Genomic DNA, 22751 nt, shown 5'->3' on the forward strand with positions numbered 1-22751 from the left:
TGTTTCGATTTCAGATTTTGAGAATTCTCAGATTCTCAGATTTTGAGAATCTTTTCTGTCTCTGGTTGGATGTCACCACTCTTTAGGTCATCATGTTTGTCGTAATTTATCTATGCTTTTTTATAATACGTTTGATAGTGGGTTGCTAAACCAATGAACAAAAGAGTTTGGCACTCAGGAGGAAAAAGGTGAATTTACATCATATCTCCACACAACCAGGTGACATTCTCATCAAATTCCAAAAGATTCTACCATTCACCTACTGATTAGGGGTGATTTATAGGAACCTACATCCGTGTGTTTGAGATGAGAGAGGAAACCGGAGCACCCAGAGGAAACCTTTGAGGTCACCAGGAGAACATGCAAACTCCACATAGTCAGGGCCAGAGGTCAGGGCTCTGGTGTTGTGAGGCAGCAGCTCTAATATCTGCACCACTGCACTATCCAATGGATTAATGGTTCTTTATTGTCATGAATACATAGCACAATGAAATTCTTTTGCACAACCCACCAATTTTGAACAATCCTTCTGAACCTTAGTTCCTCTTTCCGCCTGGGATTATTTTGGCATTCTCCTGGGTGAATCCCAATCATCCTGCCTTCAGGTGCATCCATCTCGCCTGGGATTCTGGACAAGCTTCAGTCGCTTGCCTGGGACTGCAAGCACAAAAACCTGGGCAAAAATCATTTGGAAAGTGTTCACATCTGTCTCTTCTTCCACAGCTCTTTGAAGCATCAGATCAGACTTCAATTAACCAGGAAAAGAGTGAGCTTATTAACCAAGGGGCTTAATAATGCATGTAGCAATGCAAAATAAATGCAATACAGTTAATTGATTGTACAAGGAAGCCACTCGCTTTCACCACCTTCCAACAGACCACAGCCAATAACCTGAAATGCATGTAATTTACTGTGAAGTTTCTGTGCTCCTGGGTTAATGAACAGTTAGGAATCTCACGGTGTTCGTTGCTGTGGTTTATTGGATTTTCATATCTGACAGTAGGATTCAGAAATAATTGCCTGCCCTACTTGTAACTGTGCAAATCGCACATTGCACCGTTTTTTTCCTAAAATACTTTGATTCCACCAGCCTCCCCCACCCGCCCTTAAAAGTACTGCTCAAAGCAAGTTTGAAATGTTCTTGTGAAATTGCTTTCTACTCTGGCTGGGCCACAAATTACTTTCTTAATTTTGGTTCAACTGCTTTTAAAATCTTTCGGTGGCCGTTCATCTGGTTTAACTGCATGGGGAAATTGACAATGATGATCAAAATGCTCATTTTAGGTTTTAGGTTTTAGGTTTTAGTTTTAGTTTAAAGATACAGCATGGAAATAGGCCCTTCGGCCCACCAAGTCAGCACCGTCCAGCCCATACACCAGTTCTGTGTTATCCCAGTTTCCCATCCCTCAATCCAGGGGCAATTTATAGAATCTAAGATTTAGATCAGCCATTTTGGTTTTCAGATTAGTTTTGAGATATAGCGTGGAAACAGGCCCTTCGACCCACTAAGTCTGCGCTGACTAACGTTCACCCCATACACAAGCTCTATCCGACACACCGGGACCAATTTACAGAAGCCAATTTACCTACAAATCTGCATGTCTTTGGGGCATGGAAAGAAACTGAAGCACCTGGAGGAAACCCACACATAAAGAACGTGCTATCTCCACACAGACAGCACGTGTAGCCAGGATAGAACCGGGATCTCTGGCGCTGTAAGGCAGCAGTTCTACACTGCATCAGAGTGCCATTGGTCAAGTATTACTGGCAATTTTACAGTGAAGTGTTGAAAGTAGGTTGTGGGACATGAGAGGAATAGATTGGATCTTTTACCCAAAGTAGGAGAATCGAGACAGAGGCTTAAGGTGAGGAAGGGAGGAATTTAATAGGAAGCTGAGGGTAACTTTTTTACACAAAGGGTGGTAGGTATTTGGAACGAGCTGCCAGAAGAGGTAGTTGAGGGAGGTACCATCACACTGTTTAAATTGAAAAACATTTGGACGGGTTCATGGATAGGACAGGTTTAGAGGGATATGGGCCAAACGCAGGTATACTGTACACAAAACGGGAGAAACTCAGCGGGTGCAGCAGCATCTATGGAGCGAAGAAAATAGGCAACGTTTCGGGCCGAAACCCTTCTTCAGACTGATGGGGGGTGGGAGGGGAGAAGGAAGGAAAAAGGGGAGGAGGAGGAGCCCGAGGGCAGGGGGATGGGAGGAGACAGCTTGAGGGTTAAGGAAGGGGAGGAGACAGCAAGGGCTAGCAAAATTGGGAGAATTCAACATTCATGCCATCAGGATGCAAGCTGCCCAGGCGGAATATGAGGTGCTGTTCCTCCAATTTCCGGTGTTGCTCACTCTAGCAATGGAGGAGACCCAGGACAGAGAGGTCGGATTGGGAATGGGAGGGGGAGTTGAAGTGCTGAGCCACCGGGAGTTCAGGTAGGTTATCGCGGACTGAGCGGAGGTGTTCGGCGAAACGATCGCCCAACCGCCGCTTAGTCTCCCCGATGTAAATCAGCTGACATCTAGAGCAGCGGATGCAGTAGATGAGGTTGGAGGAGATACAGGTGAACCTTTGTCGCACCTGGAACGACTGCTTGGGACCTTGAATGGAGTCGAGGGGGGAGGTGAAGGGACAGGTGTTGCATTTCTTGCGGTTGCAACGGAAAGTGCCCGGGGAGGGGGTGGTATGGGAGGGAAGGGAAGAATTGACAAGGGAGTTGCGGAGGGAGCGGTCTTTGCGGAAGGCAGACAGGGGGGGAGATGGGAAGATGTGGCGAGTGGTGGGGTCACGTTGGAGGTGGCGGAAATGGCGGAGGATTATGTGTTGTATTTGCCGGCTGGTGGGGTGAAAGGTGAGGACCAGGGGGACTCTGCCCTTGTTGCGAGTGCGGGGATGGGGAGAGAGAGCAGTGTTGCGGGGTATGGATGAGACCTTGGTGCGAGCCTCATCTATGGTGGCGGAGGGGAATCCCCGTTCCCTGAAGAACGAGGACATTTCCGATGCCCTGGTATGGAATGTCTCATCCTGGGATCAGATGCGGCGTAGGTGGAGGAATTGGGAGTAGGGGATGGAGTCATTGCAGGGGGCAGGGTGGGAAGACGTGTAATCCAGATAGCCATGTTCCCATCAAGTGACTGTATCTCATACCAATAACAACATTTAAAATAAATTTGGTCCGGCAGATAGATAGGAAAGCTTTAGAGGGATATGGGCTGGATAGGGACAGATGGATAGGTCCCAGTTGACAACCCAGGCAGACACTGCACTCACTGTTACCAGGCTTGCGGTCCAACGCATCCATGCTGACCAAGATGGCGCATTTAAGTTAGTCCCATTTACCATCTTGGTCAGCATGGATGCGTTGGGCCGCAAGCCTGTTTCTGCCCTGTCTGATTCTACGACGGAAACCTTTTGACGTTCCTTTGTCGTCATTGATTCCAGCCCCGCAAATTGCCTGCTTAGGAAAACGCTCCAAGAGGTTTTCTGGCAACTTATTTCCCAAGGTCACCAAAGGCTGGGCTTACCAACAATATTAGCATCTGCTAAAGTGAACGAGAAGAATAGCAGCCCTTCACCTACTGTCCCTGTTCACATTGAAGGACTGATGCAACGGTGAGCGCAGTGTCTGCCTCGGTTGCCAACTGGAAAAGAGGTCACTTAGTGTTATATAACGCAAACCAACCTCCCTTCCATTGACTCCATCTACGCTTTATGTTGCCTCGGCAAGGCCAACAACATAATCAAGGACGAGTTGCATCCCAGTCACTCCCTCTTCTTCCCTCTCCCATCAGGCAAGAAGTGCACAAACATGCTCCGCTATAAGATCTTTGAACATGCCTCCGGATTCAGGGACAGTTTCTTCCCAACTGTTATCAGGCAACAGAACTGTCCCCTCACCAACTAGAGAGTGGTCCTGATCTCCCATCTACTATATTGGAGGCCCTCGGACTATCTTTAATCAGACTATCTTGCACTATTCTCTTTTATCCTGTATCTGTACACTGTGGATGGCTTGATTGTAATCATGAATGGTCTTTTCGCTGACTGGAAGGCACCCAACAACAGAAGCTTTACACTGTACTTCAGTACGTGTGACAATAATAAGCAAAGCTAAACCAAACTAAACTAAATCTGGGCTTACATGGACCCAGGAGAGAATACGGACATTGGTTCACTTTCCTTGCCAATAATTTGGAGGATCTAGTTTGAGGTATCTCTTCTCACTAAATATATCTTTCATCCTACCAACCTGTGGCCAGCAATTAGGAAACTGACAGAAAATAAATGATAGGAATCCTGCTGTTGAATGCTGGATTCTCAGAAAACCTTTTTACCTCGGCTACTGATTTCAAAACTATTATGGTATAAGGAAAGCAACATGTAATTTCTGGCAATGTTGTGATCAATGAACATTAGGCAGGCATGCTAGATTATGGACTAAAGCGTGTGGAGAGGAACTCGAACTGGCTTCCGATCCAAGGCTGAGCCACAGTGAGACCAGGCCATCTCAGACCAGAGTACAATGGACAGGCAGACGTCAAGAGTGTTTTCTTGTCATATGTCCCAAAAGGGAGCAATGAAATTCTTGCTTACAGCAGTACAACAGACTTGGGTCTCGACCCAAAATGGCACCTATTCCTTCTCTCCAGAGATGCTGCCTGGCCCGCTGAGTTACTTCAGCATTTTGGTTCTACCTTCAATTTAAACCAGCATCTGCAGTTCTTTCCTGCACAGACTTGTAAACAGGATAGAAACACGGAATTGCATATGCTGGTTGACCATGGAAAGCCATAAAATGCTGGAGTACATGGATAGGTGAAGATTGGAGTGGGGGCCCTTCGAATAAGACTGAAGAAGGGTCCCAGGCCGAAATGTCACCCATCCATGTTCTCCAGGGATGCCACCTGGTCTGCTAAATTACTCCAGCATTTTGTCTTTCCTTTGTAAACACAATACTCAATAGATAACCCAACGTACAAAATAAAGGTTTAATAAATTAAAAAAAAACAATATAATGCAAAAACAAAACAACTCCCAAAGTCCCTAGTGCAAGCAGGCTAGTCATAGCTTTGAGTTTAATTGGAGTTCATGGCGTCCAATAGCCTGAAGGTGTAGGGAAGAAGCTGTACCTGAATCTGGATGTTACAGTTTCAGACTCCTATACCCTTTTCCCAATGGCAGGAATGAAGTCAGAGTGTGGACAGGGTGGGGTCGGTCCTTGATGATGCTGGCATGTCTTTTTGACTCAGCGCTTCTTATGGATCCCTTCGATGGTGGGGAGGTCAGTAGGTGATGGACCGGGCAGTGTTTACCACTTTTTGTGATTCCTTTTGTTTTTCTTCCGTTGTCTTCTGCTTGTGCTCACCATGTCACACGTAAACAGAATGGGACACAAGAGCACCCATTCCTTCAAGCTCTTATAAATCTTCTGTTAGTTCTAAACACTTTCTTAATTAAAAAAGTAGCCTTCAATATTCAATTTATTTCAGTGTTGCCAATTGTCAAGTTGTCACTGTTTATAGTGACCGTAAACTTCCATCAATAAGCTCTGTGGGCTCAAACTTCACCAGTGATAAATTTGGAATCAATATTATATCTTTCCTCTATTGATTAACAAGCGATGAATTGACTGGCCATCCAGCACTACAGAATAAAGGAGCTAGTTATCGACTTCAGGAAGCATGGTGGCGTACAGTGTCCCCATCAACATCAATAATGCTGGAGTGGAAATGGTTGAGAGTTTCAGGATCCTTGGCGTTAATATTACCAACAATCTGTCACGGACCAACCGTTTTGAAGTGACAGCTAAAAATACACGTCAACATCTTTACTTCTTTAGGAGACTGAGCAAATTCAGTCCACTTTCAGTCTAAAGAATGGGTCTGACCCCGAAACTTCATCCATCCTTTTTTTCCAGAGATGCTGCTTGACCCGCTAAGTTACTTCAGCATTTAGTGTTTAATTTTGCTCAAGTTCAGCATGTCTCCAATGACTTTTACAGGTGCACCATAGAGAACATACTCTTGTTGGGTTGCGACACAGCTCTGTCCAAAACTGCAAAAATTGCAGAGAGTTGTGGATGTAGCCCAGTCCATCGCACAGACCAGACTCACAACCAATGACTTCATCGACACATCATGCTGCCTCGGAAAAGCAGCCAACATACTCAAAGGCTTGACCCATTCTGGTCACTCCTTCTTCACCCCACTCCTGTCGGGCAGAAGATGCAGAAGGTTAAAAGCTCAAACCACCAGCTTCTCCCCTCTGTTACCAGGCTTCTGAACAGTCCTTCCATAAGCTAGAGTACCGTCTGATACACCACTACCCTAGTGCGGACATTGGATTTGGTCTATGGGAGTGGCGCACTGCAAAGCTGAGAAGTACATTCTGCACTGGGAGCCTGCCCGGATAGACCCTGTGTGCCGCCAGTTTGGAAGCAGAAAGACACTGGTGGGCCGCGGCCTGTCTAGCACGACCCCATGTCATCCCCCAAAGACTGGAGAACCAAAGAGGAGGGAGCCAGTGACGATGGGCCTTGAGGAGCAAGGCGGCTAGGAAAGTGAACCATGGTCTTATCTTCCTTGCCCTCAAGGTTGGCTGCGGGAGGCATTCTTGGGCACAAAGGTGGCCGGGCGAGAACAAGGATGTTGGTTTTCTGAACAATTCAGATGAAGGCAACAGCTGGAGGCCCTGCAGCAGCCTGGATTAAGCGACGCTCCATAAGACCTAGTGAGCAGAATGGACTTTGAAACTTTGGAAATGGAGCCTAAACCTCAAAAATAATTTCATTGCATTTTGCACACGTGCCAATAAAATATATTTGAATCATTGAATTACTTGCAAGAATAAAATGGGTGTTTGACGTTCAGCGTGGACTAGATGGCTGAAACTCTTTTTTCTGCGATCTGTATCATCCCCTTTGCTCTACCTCATACTTGAGTTTGATTAAGGTATACAGTAGAAGTGTGAAAACCCACTATCAGATTCAGGGATCATTTCTTCCCAGCTGTAATCAGGCAACTGATCCATCCTGGTAGTAGCTGAGCTACTATCTACCACATTGAAGACCCTTGAACAACCTTTATTCAGACTTTACTGGCATAACCTTGCACTAAATGTTATTCACAATATTCCCTTGATCATGTATCTGTACACTATGGACGGCTCGACTGTAATCATGCACTGTCATTCTGCTGACTGGTTAGCACGCAACAATAGCTTTTCACTGTACCTCGATACACGTGACAATAATAAACCTAACTTTTTTATCTAATTTAGATGATGGCTGATTAAATATCTTAACTCTTGTCGGTCAGTTTATGAGCTCTCTGTATTGCTTGCATATCCCGATGTGGGTAACCAGTTTCTGAACCTATTGTCACTCTGCAGTACTGTCAGGGCTGCTCAAATTGGCACGGATTTTAATTCCCGTCCAAAGGATACAAGGGGAGGCGAGGAAAAGTTTTTGAGAGTTGTGATCTGGAACGCAGTGCCTGCAGGGGGTGGTGGTAACAGAATCCATCAGTGCCCGCAAAGGGGAATTGGATGGAGACTTAAAAGAGAATAATTTACAGGGAAGAAGCGGGTGATGAATCTGTCAGCCCTGCACTGCTCAGAGCAATCTATGTCCAGAATAGTCAATACATTGCTTGTTATAACAAAAAAAAAGTATTTCAAGCTTATCACTGGTGAAGCTTGAGCCCACAAGGGAAGAAGGGTCTCGACCCTTCTTCATCACCTATTCTGCTTCACCAGCGATGCTGCCTGGCCCGCTGTGTTACTCCAACAATTTGTGTCTACCCACAGGCCCAGACTTGAGAGGAGAGAGAAAAGAGAGGGAGTGACTGGGCTGAAAATGGTCCTTGATTACATTAGTAAAGGCAGATGAAGGAGCACAAGGCGATGAATCATGGAATATTGAGCGGAGGGGATGGATAAAACAGGTATGCGAGGGAAATAAGCTCGCAGGCATTTGGTGTTTAATTTTAGCCTAGTTTAGAGATACAATGTAGAAACAAGCCCTTCAGCCCACCGAGTCCATGCTGATCAGTACATTTGGGACAATTTACAAGTTACAGAAGCCAATTATAACCTACAAACCTGTAGGTCTTTGGAGTGTGGAAGGAAGCCAGAGCTCCCGAAGAAAACTGACGCAGGTCACAGGGAGGACATACAAACTCCGTACACACAGCACTCTTAGTCAAGATTGAACCTGATCTCTGGCGCTGTAAGCAGCAACTCTACTGCTGCACCACTGTGCCTGAGCCTTTTAAAATCCTGTGTTTTATATATATTATTTTAGTTACAAAAGGCACACCAGATCAGTGCGAGATGAAGGACCGGCTTGGTGACAAAAGAAAGCCTCAAAAAACCCTTGACAATTCATGCATTGTTATTGCTGGGCTCAGTAATGGTTTAATATGTGTGACTGGTGTTGCTCATTAGGCAGCCTCTTCCCACCGGCCTGATGTGTGCCACATACATGTCCTTCTGCAAATGGCCACCTTGCTTCATTCCCTTACATCTCACCTCTGTGCCTCAGCAGAGAGGGTCAGAATCATGGTTACCACTCCTTCCCCATCTGAAGCAGAAGCTCTCAAAGGGCCATGGGTTACTGCTGTAACCCGGCAGTGGGCCATGCTGGCCCGCCCTGGTACCGGTAAACCCACCTGCTCCACCCAGAGGACCAGAGAGCTGGAGAGGAGGGAGTTGGCCATGGTGGCGGATGCAAGAACAAAGGGCCAGTAAAAAGAAACAGAGTCCTACTTTCCATGCCCTCAAGGTCGGCTGCGGTCTGAATGGTGGCTGAGCGAGGAGAGGGACGATGGTTCACTCGACTATCTGGATCAAGATGGCGGCGGCAACGGGCCTTTATGGCCAGTTGCTGATGGGACTTTGAAAATGGCGGCAAAACCTGGGGTGGCACAGTGACACAGTGGTAGAGTTGCTGCCTTACAGCGCCAGAGACCTGGGTTCGATCTTGACTATGGGTGCTCTCAGTATGGAGTTTGCATGTTCTCCCTGTGACCTGTGTGGGTTTTCTCTGAGTTCTCCGGCTTCCTCCCACACTTCAAAGATGTACAGATTTGTAGGCTAATTGGGTTCGGTAAAATTTGTAAATTATCCCTTGTGCGTGTAGGATAGTGTTAGTGTGCAGGGATCGCTGGTCGGCACGGACTAAGTGGGTCGAAGGGCATGTTCCCACCCTGTATCTCTGAACTAAAACTAAACCTTGCGACTTGCATCTGGACTCAATGGGCTGTTTCTATACATTCTGTATGTAATCAGGGGTTGTACTATATGTATGATAATAATTTTACTGAACTGAGAATTTCACTGTACCTTGGTACATGTGATAATAAAGAGCCTTTGAACCATTGAACCTTCTCACTTCCTCCTCCTCATGTGTGCGGTTGTCATTACCATCAGAAATAGATCGAAGAGCACCACAGGACAGAGCATCCAAACATCACAAATCCTCTGGCTAGTGAAGGAGATGGTGCATGTCAGCATGAGGTATTATTTCTGAGGGAATAAAAGACTGTAGTAATTCAGCGGGTCAGGCAGCATCACTGGAGGACATGGATAGCTGACGTTTCGGGTCGGGACCTTTCTTCAGTCTGACCTTTCTTCACCCAACCCGAAAGGTCACCTATCCATGTTCTCCAGAGAGTGACGTGCTGAGTTACTCCAGCACGTTGTTTCTTTTTTTGTAAAGCAGCATCTGCAGTTCCTTGTATCCAGGTTATTCTTGAGGTTTGCATGGCTATCTATTTCTGAACCATTTGGCTGATTTACCAGTGCTCCGATCCAGGGTGACCGTGGGACTTAGGCCCGTGGGACTCACCATCGCCCGTGGGGGTTCCAACCTTGTACTTTCAGACCGGGAGCGGGGCCGTAAATCGCCCCGCGCGGCCTAAAATGGCCGTGGGACTTATCATCACCCGCCTGGGGCTTGGACATCGGGAGAGAAATTGAGAGCAGGGGAGAGAAAAGACTTTGCCTTCCATCACACTGGGTTCACTGTGATGGATGTTTGTGTGAATTTAATTGTGTGTATGTCTGTAGGACATTGTCTTTGTTTGTATGGCTGTGGAAACAAAATTTCGTTTGAGTCTCACTGGGGCTCAAATGACAATAAATTTGTATTGTATTGTATTGTAAAGGTCACCTATCCATGTTCTCCAGAGAGTGACGTGCTGAGTTACTCCAGCACGTTGTTTCTTTTTTTGTAAAGCAGCATCTGCAGTTCCTTGTATCCAGGTTATTCTTGAGGTTTGCATGGCTATCTATTTCTGAACCATTTGGCTGATTTACCTGCTCCGTTCCAGTTTAGATTTTAGAGAAACCATCAAGTCCATGCCGACCTGCGATTAACTCGTGCAATAACACTATCCAACACACTAGGGACAATATACAATTTACAGAACCCAATTAACCTACAAACCTGTACACGTGGCACTCATAAATCAATGCCATTACCAATACCAATTTAATTTGATCAACATTGCGGGTGGCACAGCTACCTCACTGCTCTAGTGACCCAGATTCCAAAACACAAATGCCCAAGTAGATAAGAGCCATGATTTAACTTCCTGACTTTTATATTTGATGCCCCGAGCAATCAAGGCAAGCATGCCACATGACTTGTTTACCACCCTCCTAAATACTTGTGTTGCCACTTTCAGGGTGCTATGGACTGAGACCCCAAGACCCTTCTGCACATCAATACTCCTGAAAGGTAAACATAAATGCTGGAGAAACTCAGCGGGTGAGTCAGCATCTATGGAGCGAAGGAAATAGGCAATGTTGCCTATTTCCTTCGCTCATTAGATGCTGCCGCACCCACTGAGTTTCTCCAGCATGTTTGTTTACCTTCGATTTTGCAGCATCTGCAGTTCCTTCTTGAACAATACTCCTGAAAGTCCTGCCATTGAAAGTTTTATGCAGCTTATGCATGACTTCCTGACTTTTATACTCAATGTAATGTCAAGTCCGTGCTTTTTTACGCTCTTTCTCTATTTGGATTGTTTCTTTTTAATCTTCTCGCTTTTATTTCCTGCTCGTTACTTCTTACTGCTGCTTTTGCTTTAGTCTGCTACTTCTTTAGCTTTTCCCTTGCCCTTGTTCTCGACAGGATCCATTAACAGTTCCCCTGGGACAAGGCAAACCTGCCTCCTTTAATGTAATATTCAAAAACTAATCAAGAAAAGAAATTCATCACCAGTTACTAGAGGGTGGGTAGGCACAGAGATGAATGGTTGTGACATTAATTGCTTTTGACTGCAATCCTTTAATTATCTGCATGTCAAGCCCTGCCTTCAACAACATTTATTTCTTTTGTTTCCAATGCTTTACTGGAACATAAAAATCATTTTTATTTGTCTTAATTTGTTTGCATTATGTTAAGCTTCCACAAATAAAAGAAATGCTCCATGTTTTGGTAATATCTCTGATCTATCTCAATCAGTGGTCACAGTTTCAGCATCTCCCCAAGTCATGAGGATAGCATGGTGGTGCAGCGGTAAAACTACTGCCTCACAGCACCAGAGAACCGGGTTCGATCCCAACTAAGGGTGTTGTCTGTATGGAGTACGTTCTCCCTGTGAACACGTGGGTTTTCTCTGTGCGCTACGGTTTCCTCCCACATTCCAAGGTCGTGCAGGTTTGTAGGTTAATTGTCTTCTGTAAATTGCCCCTCGTGTGTAGGGAGCGGATGTGAAAGTGAGATCACGTAGAACATGTGTGAATGGGTGAGCGATGGATGGCGTGGACTCGGTGAGCCGAAGGGCCTGTTTCCATGCTGTATCTGTCAATGTTTCTTTAGACTTCTGTAAATTGTTCCTAGTGTGTAGGTTGGGATAGCATAGAACTAGTATATGCGTGATTGTTGGTTGGCGCGGACCTTGGAGGGCCGAAGGGCCTGTTTCCATGCTGTTTCTTTAAACATAAACTAATAATTACATGGCATTGTCCAAATGCTGTTGCTTTGGAAGTGACGCATCACTTGGGTAACTCAATGAGTCAGGCAGTATCTGCGGAGGGAATGGACACGTGTCCCTTCCTCATTTTTTTGTGCATTGAGCAGCAGCAAGGACAGATGAGAGGTGAGAAGAAAGGTCCCAGCGAGCCTCGTGTGGCAGAAGGTCTCGGCGGCCCATGGCGATACCCCCACACCAGGCCTGGCTCACCCACTCCGAGGGAGGGAGGCCACTGAGACGGGCCTCCAAGACCTGTGAGAAGGTGGAGGAAGACAGTGATAGCAGCAGACACTGGACAAGGGACGGTATGAAGAACCGGGGGTCTTACCTTCTGCACCCTCAAGGTCGAAGGCTGAAGGTGGCCGGGCGAGGAGTGGGACGACAGTTCATGGGAAGACAGGATGGAGGAGATGGCTGCAATGGGCCTTTATGGTCAGCTGCAGCTGGGACTGTGAAAATGGTGCCAAACCTGGCGACTCTTGCATGTAGACTCAGTGAGTTGTTTCTATGCATTATGTACATTTTGCACATATTTGGCAATAAGTTCAGGTGTTGGGGGTTATGGGGAGAAGGCAGGAGAATGGGGTTAAGAGGGAAAGATAGATCAGACAAGATACAGTAGACAATGGGCCGAATGATCTAATTCTGCTCCTATCACCAATGAACTTATGAACTTATAAACTTACTGATCTGTATGCAAGAAATAATTTCACTGTATCTTGGTAATAAAGGAACCATTGAACTATTAAACCATTGGTATTCTGTGGCAAGTGACGCACAAAACATGAAGGGGAAATTATAAGAACCATAGTGACGGTTTTGTGTGCAGTTTTGGTCTCCTAATTTGAGGAAGGACATTCTTTCTATTGAGGGAGTGCAGCGTAGGTTCACCAGGTTAATTCCCGGGATGGCAGGACTGATATATGATGAAAGAATGGGTCGACTGGGCTTTTATTCACTGGAATTTAGAAGCATGAGAGGGGCTCTTAAAGAAACATATACCATTCTTAAGGGATTGGACACACTAGATGCAGGAAACATGTTCCCGATGTTGGGGGAGTCCAGAGCCAGGGGGTCACAGTTTAAGAATAAGGGGGAGGTCATTTAGGACCGAGATTATGAAAAACCTTTTTACCCAGAGAGTTGTTAATCTGTGGAATTCTCTGCCACAGATGACAGTGGAGGCCAATTCACTGGATGTTTTCAAGAGAGAGAGATAGATATAGCTCTCAGGGCTAATGGACTCAAGGGATATGGAGATAAAGCCGGAACGAGGTGAAAATCAAAGAAACCACTGATGTTGGAGTTCTGAAATATAAACAGAAAATACTGGAAACACACAGCAAGTCAGGTGGTATCTGTGAAAAGAGAAACAGGGTTCATGTTTATCAAGAGATACATAAAACATAGAAGAGTGTAGCACATGAACAGGCCCTTTGGCACACCATGTTTGTGCTGAACATGATGCCAAGCCAAATTCATAACTTCCTGCACATAATCAATATCACTCCATTCCCTGCATATCCGTGTGCCGATCAAAACACCACTATGGCATCTGCCTCCACCACCACCCTGACCTCTGGCAGCGTTTTCCAGGCACTCACCACCTTCAGTAACTTGCACAACTCTTTTAAACTTTGTCTCTCTTATCTTAACGTTATACCCTCTATACTTTGATTTCCATTGTGAAATAAAGGTTCTGACTGTCTACCCTATCTACGACTCTCACAGTTTTGTATACATCTATCAGGTCTCCCTTCATCCTAGGCATCCCAGAAAAAACAATCCAAGTCTGTCCAACCTCCTCTTGTAGCTAATACCTTCTAATCCTGGCAACATTCTGGAAACCTCCTCTGCATTTTCTCTAAAGCCTCCACATCTTTCCTTTAATGGGGTGGCCAGAACTGCACGCTATACCCTTTGATCCCCATCCCCAGGAAAAGGCAGGAATTCATCCTATCTATGAATCTTGTCATTTTGTACACCTCCCTCAGCTTCCTGCACGCCAAGGAATTAAGTCCTTGCCTGCCCAAACTCTCCCTATAACTCAGATCCCCAAGTCCTCTATTCTCCACACTTCCCCTTGCCTATCTAAAAGCCTCTCAAAGGCCACATATCGTATCTGCCTCCACCACAACCCCTTGCAATGCGTTACACCCCCCCCCCCCCCCCCCCCCCCCCCCCCCCGTACCCCCAACACCCTCTGAGTAAAAAAAAAACAAATCTCCAGTAAACTTTCCCTAACTCACCATATAGCTATGCTGTCTAGTGTTGGATATTTCCACCCTGGGACAAAAAGGTACTGACTCTCTACCCTGTCTATGCTGCTCATAACATTGTCGTCCTACACCGAGTCTTCTCATTTTATTCTGCTCCATTCCCTTCAATTTTCCATCGCATTCTAGCCCTCCCTGCATGCTGGGGACATCTTACGGAGGACACGCAACCTCCTCACCTCTTTGGGATATGGGAGAGGTCCCAAACTGGAACATCCCGGGGGACCGCTGGAGGTCACGTTCGAACCTGGATCCCTGGAGCTGGGAAACAGCAGCTCTACCAGCTGCGCCACTGAGCCGGGTGGCCTGCTGGCCTTGCATCGTGGGTTATTAGGTTGGTAATGGGCGGGAAGAAGTCAAATTGGAAAGATGTACTGCAGTAAAAAGCATAATTATCTATTTCCAGATAATATTCTTCATCCTTCTTTGTTGTGGCACAGTTGTGCAGCTTGTAGAGTTGCTGTCTTACAGCACCAGAGACACGGGTTTGATCCTGACCACGTTTGCAGTTTGCGCTCTACCTTTGTGACCCCTTGGGTTTCCTCCAGGTGATCTGGTTTCCTCCCACATCCCAAAGTCGTGCAGGTTTTTAGGTTAATTAGCCTCTGTATAGAAAATAAAATGCCCCTAATTTATTAAAAAAAAGTGGGACGTACGCTGTAGAACCAGTGTTGATGGGTGATCGAAGGTCGCATGGGCTCGATGGGCCGAAGAGCCAGTTTCCGTGCTGTATCTCTGAACTAAACTAAACTAAAGTGAACTTCTTAACTGGACCTTCCTGCATGGAGGTAGGGCTCAAGGCCAACGAATGATGCCCTACAGTAAAAGACCAGGAGCTGCACAGTGCTTGCATTACTTTCAAAAGATTAGATGCCAATACTGGCATCAGAGGTACAAGCTTGCAATTGCTTGAGCTTCACCACTTCCTTTGATATATACCCAGTTTATTGTCATATCTTGGTATTTCATCCAGTCTCTCGTGATTTTCCTTTCCTTTATTTAATAACCCTCCCTCCACTGATATCATCTTCCACTGATACCCTGTCAGCCTCCGTTATTAATCTTCAAACGCTGATGCAATTTTGCTATACGATGGTAGATCCCGGCAAGAAAATTGAACAGTCTGCGCTTCACCCACGACTAAACCATCGGGAAAGACGTGGATTATGCGCAATAAGACACGTTATTAAGGCAATAATTCTTCCAAATAAGCAGATCAGCTGTCAAGGAAAGCACAAACATTCACATTGGCTGCTGAAAATTAATGCACTAATGTGTGTTTGCTGCTTATTCAGCTGAGGAAGAAATATCCTGGGAGCAATTTCACAAGAACATAGCTTGCATGTGTTTCTTATGATTTGCAGAGTGTGTTTACAGTAATATATTGCTCTTACATCAAACTATGAAGAACGTTCCCCAAGAAATCAATTTTTAATGGATGGTTCTAGGTGTCTTATAGCGAAACTGTCAGGATGGTTAAATAAATGGATGTAGTGTGCATTTGAATATCAGTCCTGGGATCAAAATAATCATAACATCGAAAAAATAATAATTGCTGAAGCTAACTTTGGGAACCAGCCAAAGTTTCCGTTAGCAAATAGTCTTCCTTCCACGATGACCTGATGTCTTGCATGGAATAATGGTAAGTTTTCTTGGAGTTCAGAGAATCCTTTACTTCGAAATATTTTAAATATTGCTACATTGTAATATTGGGTCGCACAGTGGCGCAAGGGCAGAGTTGCTGCCTCACAGCGCCGCAGGCCCGGGTTTGATCCTGACCATGGGTGCTGTCTGTAGGGAGTTGGTATGTTCCCACTGTGACCGGGTGGGTTTCCTCTGGGTGCTCCAGGGTCCCCCACAATCTAAAGACAAGCAGGCTGTAAATTGTCCCTAGTGTGTAAGATAGAGTTAGAGTACACATGATTGCTGGTCAGCATGGGCATGGTGGGCCATAGGGCCTGTTTCCACAATGTGTCTCTAAACTCAAAATAAAACATCTAATATTTTGTTGTTGTTTTTTGTCTGTCCATTAATCCAATAAAAGTGAGTATTATAAGTGAGTGAGTATTCTCAGCGAGAATGAGCTCTAAGGAATTTTAGGTTTTGGCTCAGGTTTATATTGTCACGTGTACTGAGGTACAATGAAAAGCTTTGTTTTGCATGTTCTCCGTACAGATCAGACATACTACACATAAAGGCAATCAAATCAAACTCAAATACAATAGTTTGAGTAGAGGGTAAAATGCAGAATGCAGCATATGGTTCGCAGCATTGCACCAGTTCCATGGACAAAGTCCAATGCTTGCAACGGGATAAAGCTGAATCATACTGTACCCTAGCTTGTGGAAGGACTCTACAGAAGCCTTATAACAGATAAATAATTATAACAGGAAAAAATACAAAATGCTGGAGTAACACAGCGGGTCAGGCAACATCTCTGAAGAACATGGATCAGTGAGATCTAGGGTCGGGGCCCATCGTGATATTCGTCTGGGAAGTTCAAGATACAAGATACAAGATACATTTAATTGTCATTTGGACCCTTTGAGGTCCAAACGAAATGCCGTTTCTGCAGCCATACATTACAAACAAATAGACCCAAGACACAACATAATTTACATAAACATCCATCACATCGCTGTGATGGAAGGCAAAATAAACTTATCTCTCCACTGCACTCTCCCCCCTCCCCCGATGTCAGAGTCAAAGTCAAAGCCCCCGGCTGGCGATGGCAATTGTCCCGCGGCCATTAAATCCATGCCGGGTGGTGCGAGGTCGCACACCGGGTCTTGATGTTAGAGCCCCCGGCGTGCGCTCGCAGAGTCCCGCGGCCATTCCAAGCCGCGCGGGGCGGTGATGTTAGGCCCCGCTTCAGGAGCTCTTCGACCCCGCAACTCGGGTGGGAGAAGTCGCCGTTGCGAGAGCCCCGAAAAGCGGTCTCCCTCCAGGGACCCGCGGGCTCCCAGTGCCGCCGTCCACAGACCTGCAGTTGACCCCGTTATGCAGGGGCTCTGCAAATCGCTCATCTAGTTTACACTCAGTGTCACCGAGGTAGCAGAGGTCACACCGAGGACATCGAATGCATTAGACGAGAATGGAGAAGGTGACCATGAATCTCTGCCTCACCTGAAAGGGTTGTGTAGGTCCCTGGATAGTGGTGATGGTGGTGGTGCTGGGACAAGTGTTACACCTTTTAGGGTTGCAGGGAAAAGTGGCCATGGACAGGTGCGGGAATATGAGTGAACCTGACAGTGGCAGAGAGCACGCGGTCCATGCTCAAAATGGAGGAGAGAGTAGTCATGACCCATAGACGATACCCATGGAAAAACACCCAATGACTTGGCCTCCACAGCCATCCATGGCAACGAATTCCACAGATTCACTGCCCTCTGCCTAAAGACATTTCTCCTCATCTCTTTGGGCAGCAACGTCTTCCACAGTCCTCATGGGATAATGAGGATGTCTTATTGCTAGATTTAAGTCTTTGGGATTGATGCACACCCGTATCTCATTCTTACCCTTCTTCATGGTGGCGACCATGGTGGAGACCCAGTCACGTCAAGTCAAGTCAAGTTTATTTGTCACATACACATACGAGATGTGCAGTGAAATGAAAGTGGCAATGCTCGGGCGGCGCCGGTTGGAGCTCCGACCCCGGCAACTCTACCCCTGGCTGTGAGGCGCTCCAAATCCAGCGCCGCCCGCGGCCGGACGCCCGCAGCCTCAGCTCCGCGAATGTTGGGAGTCGGCGGCGTCGCAGTGCTGGGATACCAGCGGGGAGCGGGCAATGCCTTACCGGGTCGCCATGCGGTAAGCTCCGGAGCGCTGTGGCCGCCGACTCCCAACATTCGCGGAACTGGGGCTGCGGGCGTCCGGCCGCGGGCGGCGCTGGATTTGGAGCGCCTCGCAGCCAGGGGTAGAGTTGCCGGGGTCGGAGCTCCAACCGGCGCCGCCCGAGCATTGCCACTTTCATTTCACTGCACATCTCGTATGTGTATGTGACAAATAAACTTGACTTGACTTGACTTGACGTGACTGGGTCTCCACCATGGTCGCCACCATGAAGAAGGGTAAGAATGAGATACGGGTGTGCATCAATCCCAAAGACTTAAATCTAGCAATAAGACATCCTCATTATCCCATGAGGACTGTGGAAGACGTTGCTGCCCAGGTCGGTCAGGCCATGGTGTTCTCTGTCCTTGATGCCAGGAGCTCATTCTGGCAAATACCTTTAGACAAACACTCCTCAGACTTAACCACTTTTGGCACCCCCTTCGGAAGATTCAAATTTTTGCGGATGCCGTTCGGCATCAACTCTGCTAGCGAAGTGTTTCAACGCTCCATGGAGCAACTGTTTGCTGGCCTGCCATGTGCCATTATCGTGGATGACATCCTGGTTTACGGGAAAGATGCTGCTGAGCACGACCACAACCTCCGATGAATTCTAGACCGCGCTCGCCAGATCAACTTAAAACTCAACCCGTCAAAGTGCAAGTTCCATGTAGCTGAAGTACCCTATGTTGGCCACATCGTCATAGCCCACGGGCTGAAACCTGATCCGCAGAAGACCAACGCTATCTCCGAGCTGCCTGCCCCAACTGACGTGACCAGCCTGCAGCGTTTCCTGGGCATGGTCTTTGGAAAGTTCGTCCCCGACCTCAGCGAGTTGAATGCACCCCTGAGGCAACTGATGAAAAAAGACATTGCCTGGTCCTGGTTTCCCCAACACCAGCGGGCTTTCGACCTTCTCAAAACAAAGCTGATCAGCACACCGACTCTCAAGTTTTTCGATCTGCAACGTCCGATTGTAGTTACGTGTGATGCTTCCCGCTTAGGACTCGGTGCTGCCTGCCTGCAACTCCATGATGACGGCTCGCTGCAGCCCATTTCTTATGCCTAGCGTACAATGACAGACACTGAGCAGCGCTATGCACCAATCGAGGAGCTTCTTGCGGTTGTATTCGCCTGCTCCAAGTTCAAGGACTTCCTTTTCGGTACCAGGTTCACCGTCGAGACGGATCATCAACCCTTGGTGACCATCCTCAATAAGCCTATCCACATCGCTCCAGCTAGACTCCAGCGCATGATGTTACAGCTCCAGCGGTTCGACTTTCTGATCGTGTACAAGAGGGGCACCGAGATGCATGTGGCCGACGCGCTGTCCCGGGCTCCCCGCTCCTCCTGTGACAGGCACCCCTACGAGCAGGAGGATCAGCAGGTACTCAATGTCAACTTTGTTCCCTCTAAGCAGCTGCAGTGCCTAGTTGAGCACACCACCAATGACCCCGACCTGCAACAGCTCGCAGCTATCATACAGCGGGGGTGGCCCAGCAGACGCACCTCGCTGCTTGCGGGTGCCCACCCTTTCTTTCTGGTCCACGACGAGCTGGTGCTCCGGGACGGCATCATTATCAAGGGTCACAAGGTGGTTGTCCCTGCTTCCCTATACGACTTGTACTACAACGCTGCCCACATGGGGCATCCTGGAGCCGATGCCACCGTCTCACATGCCCACGAACAATACTATTGGCCCGGCATGACCAAGTACATTAAAGCCCGAGTAGCCCCCTGTCCTGATTGCAACTCCCTGGCCCCACATCAGCAGCACCAGCCACTTCTGCAGCAGCCTGCGCCTGCTATGCCCTGGACCCCGCTGGCTGCTGACATATTCGTTGAAAGTGGCACCGCAGGTAGATAGGTTGTCAAAAAAGCTTTTGGCACATTGGCAGGTTGAGAAAGCAGGGCACCCAGAGAAAAAGCACACGGTCACAAGGAGAACATACAAACTCCACACAGACAGCACACATAGTCAGGATCAAACTTGGGTCTCTGGCGTTGTACGGCAGCCACTCTATCGCTGCGCCACTGTGCCGCCCTTTTGTGAAATACTTGGGATTATTTAAAACCACAAGTCTCTGGGAACTCATGAGAAATTTGTATTTGCAAAAGTCACCTATTAGTAATAAACATAGTTCAAAGGCTAATGGCTTGGTGTGATAATCAGTGGAGATGAATGACATGTTTGGATGCTTGCTGCTTTGAAAATTCTCTGAGATGAATTAAACTGGCAGGTCTATTATTTTGCATTTCTCATGCATTAAACCATTAATTGAAATGGGCTTCAGCTTAATAAGATGTTGGATTAAATGGCCATTTTATAGCTTATTGGCATGTTGCCGGCTCATGCACCATGCCGTTGTTTGCAAAGGCAAAGAGTGCCAGTGATAGGGCCACAGGCAACAGGCAGTTATGTGAAGTAAAGAGCAATGGTCAGATCAGCCAGGATTTCGCTGAATGGTGTTCATAGTTCAGGGCAGCACGGTGGCGCAGTGGTAGAATTGATGCCTTACAGTGCCAGAGCCCCGGGTTTGATCCTGACCATGGGTGCTGTCTGTACGGAGTTTGTATGTTCTCCCTGTGGCCCTGTGAGGTTTCTCTGGGTGCTCCGGTTTCCTCCCACACCGGGAGCACCGGGAGAAATCCCACGCAGGTCGCGGTGAGAACTCCATACAGACAGCACCCGCAATCAGCATCGAAACCGACCCCTGGCATTGTAAGCCAGTAGGGTGATTGGTTACAACTGCAGCTCCAAACCTTTATGTGGGAAAGAATTGCAGATGTTGGTTTATACTGGTTGGACACAAAATGCTGGTGTAGCTCAGCAGATCAGGCAGCATCTCTGGAAAAAAAGAATAGGAGACGTTTCAAGTCAAAACCCTTCTTCAGGCGGCTTTAGCTGTGGGTGATAGAGGAGGAGAACATTTTCAAAGTAGGCTGACATACTGAGGAAGCGTTCAGACTCGAAACGTTACCTATTCTTTCTCTTCAGAGATGCCGCCTAACAGCTGAGTTACACCAGCATTTAGTATCTATCTTCCCTCTAAACCTTTTCTATCCATGTACCAAATAAACATTTCCTTATTCTGTGACAATGGTCTCGGCTTCTAGACTTCTCAGTCAAATGAAGCATCCTCTCTGCATCCACCCTGCTGTGATATTGTATACATTTCAATGAAATCACCTCTCACTATACTGAGGAATCCAGTCATGTTTTTCTCATTCCCTTGTCATGCAGTAATCCAGAAATCCCATGAACCGATCCAGTGAATCTTTACCGCAACAAGAGCTTTTCACTGTACCTCAGTACAGATTACAATAAACTAAACTAAACTAAACTAAACTAATCTAAACGACGCAACACCATTCTTACCAAGGCCCTTTATCATTCCAGAGAGATATCGTAACAGGAAGAACAGTGCCTCATATTTCACTTGGGTATCTTATCACCCAATGGTGTGAACATTGAATTCTCCAAAAATAGAAATCACTCAGCGGGTCAGGTAGCATCTCTGGAGAACATGGTTAGGTGATGTTTTGGGTCAGGGCCCTTCTTCAGACTGGGAGTTTCCAATTTGCTTCCAATGCTCCCTCCATCTCTCTCTCTCACACACACACACACATGCACGCACACACACACACACTCGCACATACACACACACACACACACATACACATATATATATATAAAACAATAAAAAAAACAATAATAGCGCAAACACAAAAAACAATGCTCCCCAAGTCTATGTAGATTGGAGCTTATTTAGAGTTTTCAGGTTGTAATGTTAAATAGCCCGAAGGCTGCAGGGAAGATGCTTCTCCGGAACATGGATGTTACAGTTTTCAGGCTCAAGTACCGTTTTCCTCATGGCAGGAGAGAAACAAGAGTGTGGCCAGGTGATGCTAGCTGCCAGGTGTCTCTGGTGATGCTAGCTGCCTTTTTGAGGCAATGACTCCTGTTGAGCCCTTCAATGGTGGAGAGGTTTTACCTGTGATGGACTGGACTGCGTTCACTACTTTAACCATATAACCATATAACAATTACGGCACGGAAACAAGCCATCTCCGCCATTCTAGTCCGTGCCGAACACGTATTGTCCCCTAGTCCCATCTACCTGCACCCAGACCATAACCCTCCATTCCTTTCCCGTCCATATAACCATCCAATTTATTTTTAAATTATAAAATCGAACCTGCCTCCACCACCTTCACTGGAAGCTCATTCCACACAGCTACCACTCTCTGAGTAAAGAGGTTCCCCCTCATGTTACCCCTAAACCTGCGACAACTTTTGACAAGCTTCTTCGCTCCTGGGCATTCGCTCCTGGGCATTCGAGTTGCCGAACCAGGCCACATGACAGCCAATCATTATGCTCTACACTGGTAGAAGATCAAGAGAGTTAAGATTGCATATGAGACACAGTGGTATCAGGGATAATGAAGATGGTTAAAATGGGATTTTGATCCAACTGGGTCAATTGTCCAAGGAACGGAAGATAGGTGTTGCATTTTGGTAAGAGAGGCTAGGGGAAATCTTAGACAGTAAATGATAGGGAGCTGGAGAGTTTGGAAGAACAGAGAGACCTACGGGGGTTCAGATAGATGGTTCCATGAAAGTTGAGATACAGGTAGACAGTGCAGTGAAGAATGC

The sequence above is a fragment of the Leucoraja erinacea genome, chromosome 2 (assembly GCF_028641065.1).
Source record: "Leucoraja erinacea ecotype New England chromosome 2, Leri_hhj_1, whole genome shotgun sequence".
NCBI lineage: Eukaryota > Metazoa > Chordata > Chondrichthyes > Rajiformes > Rajidae > Leucoraja > Leucoraja erinaceus.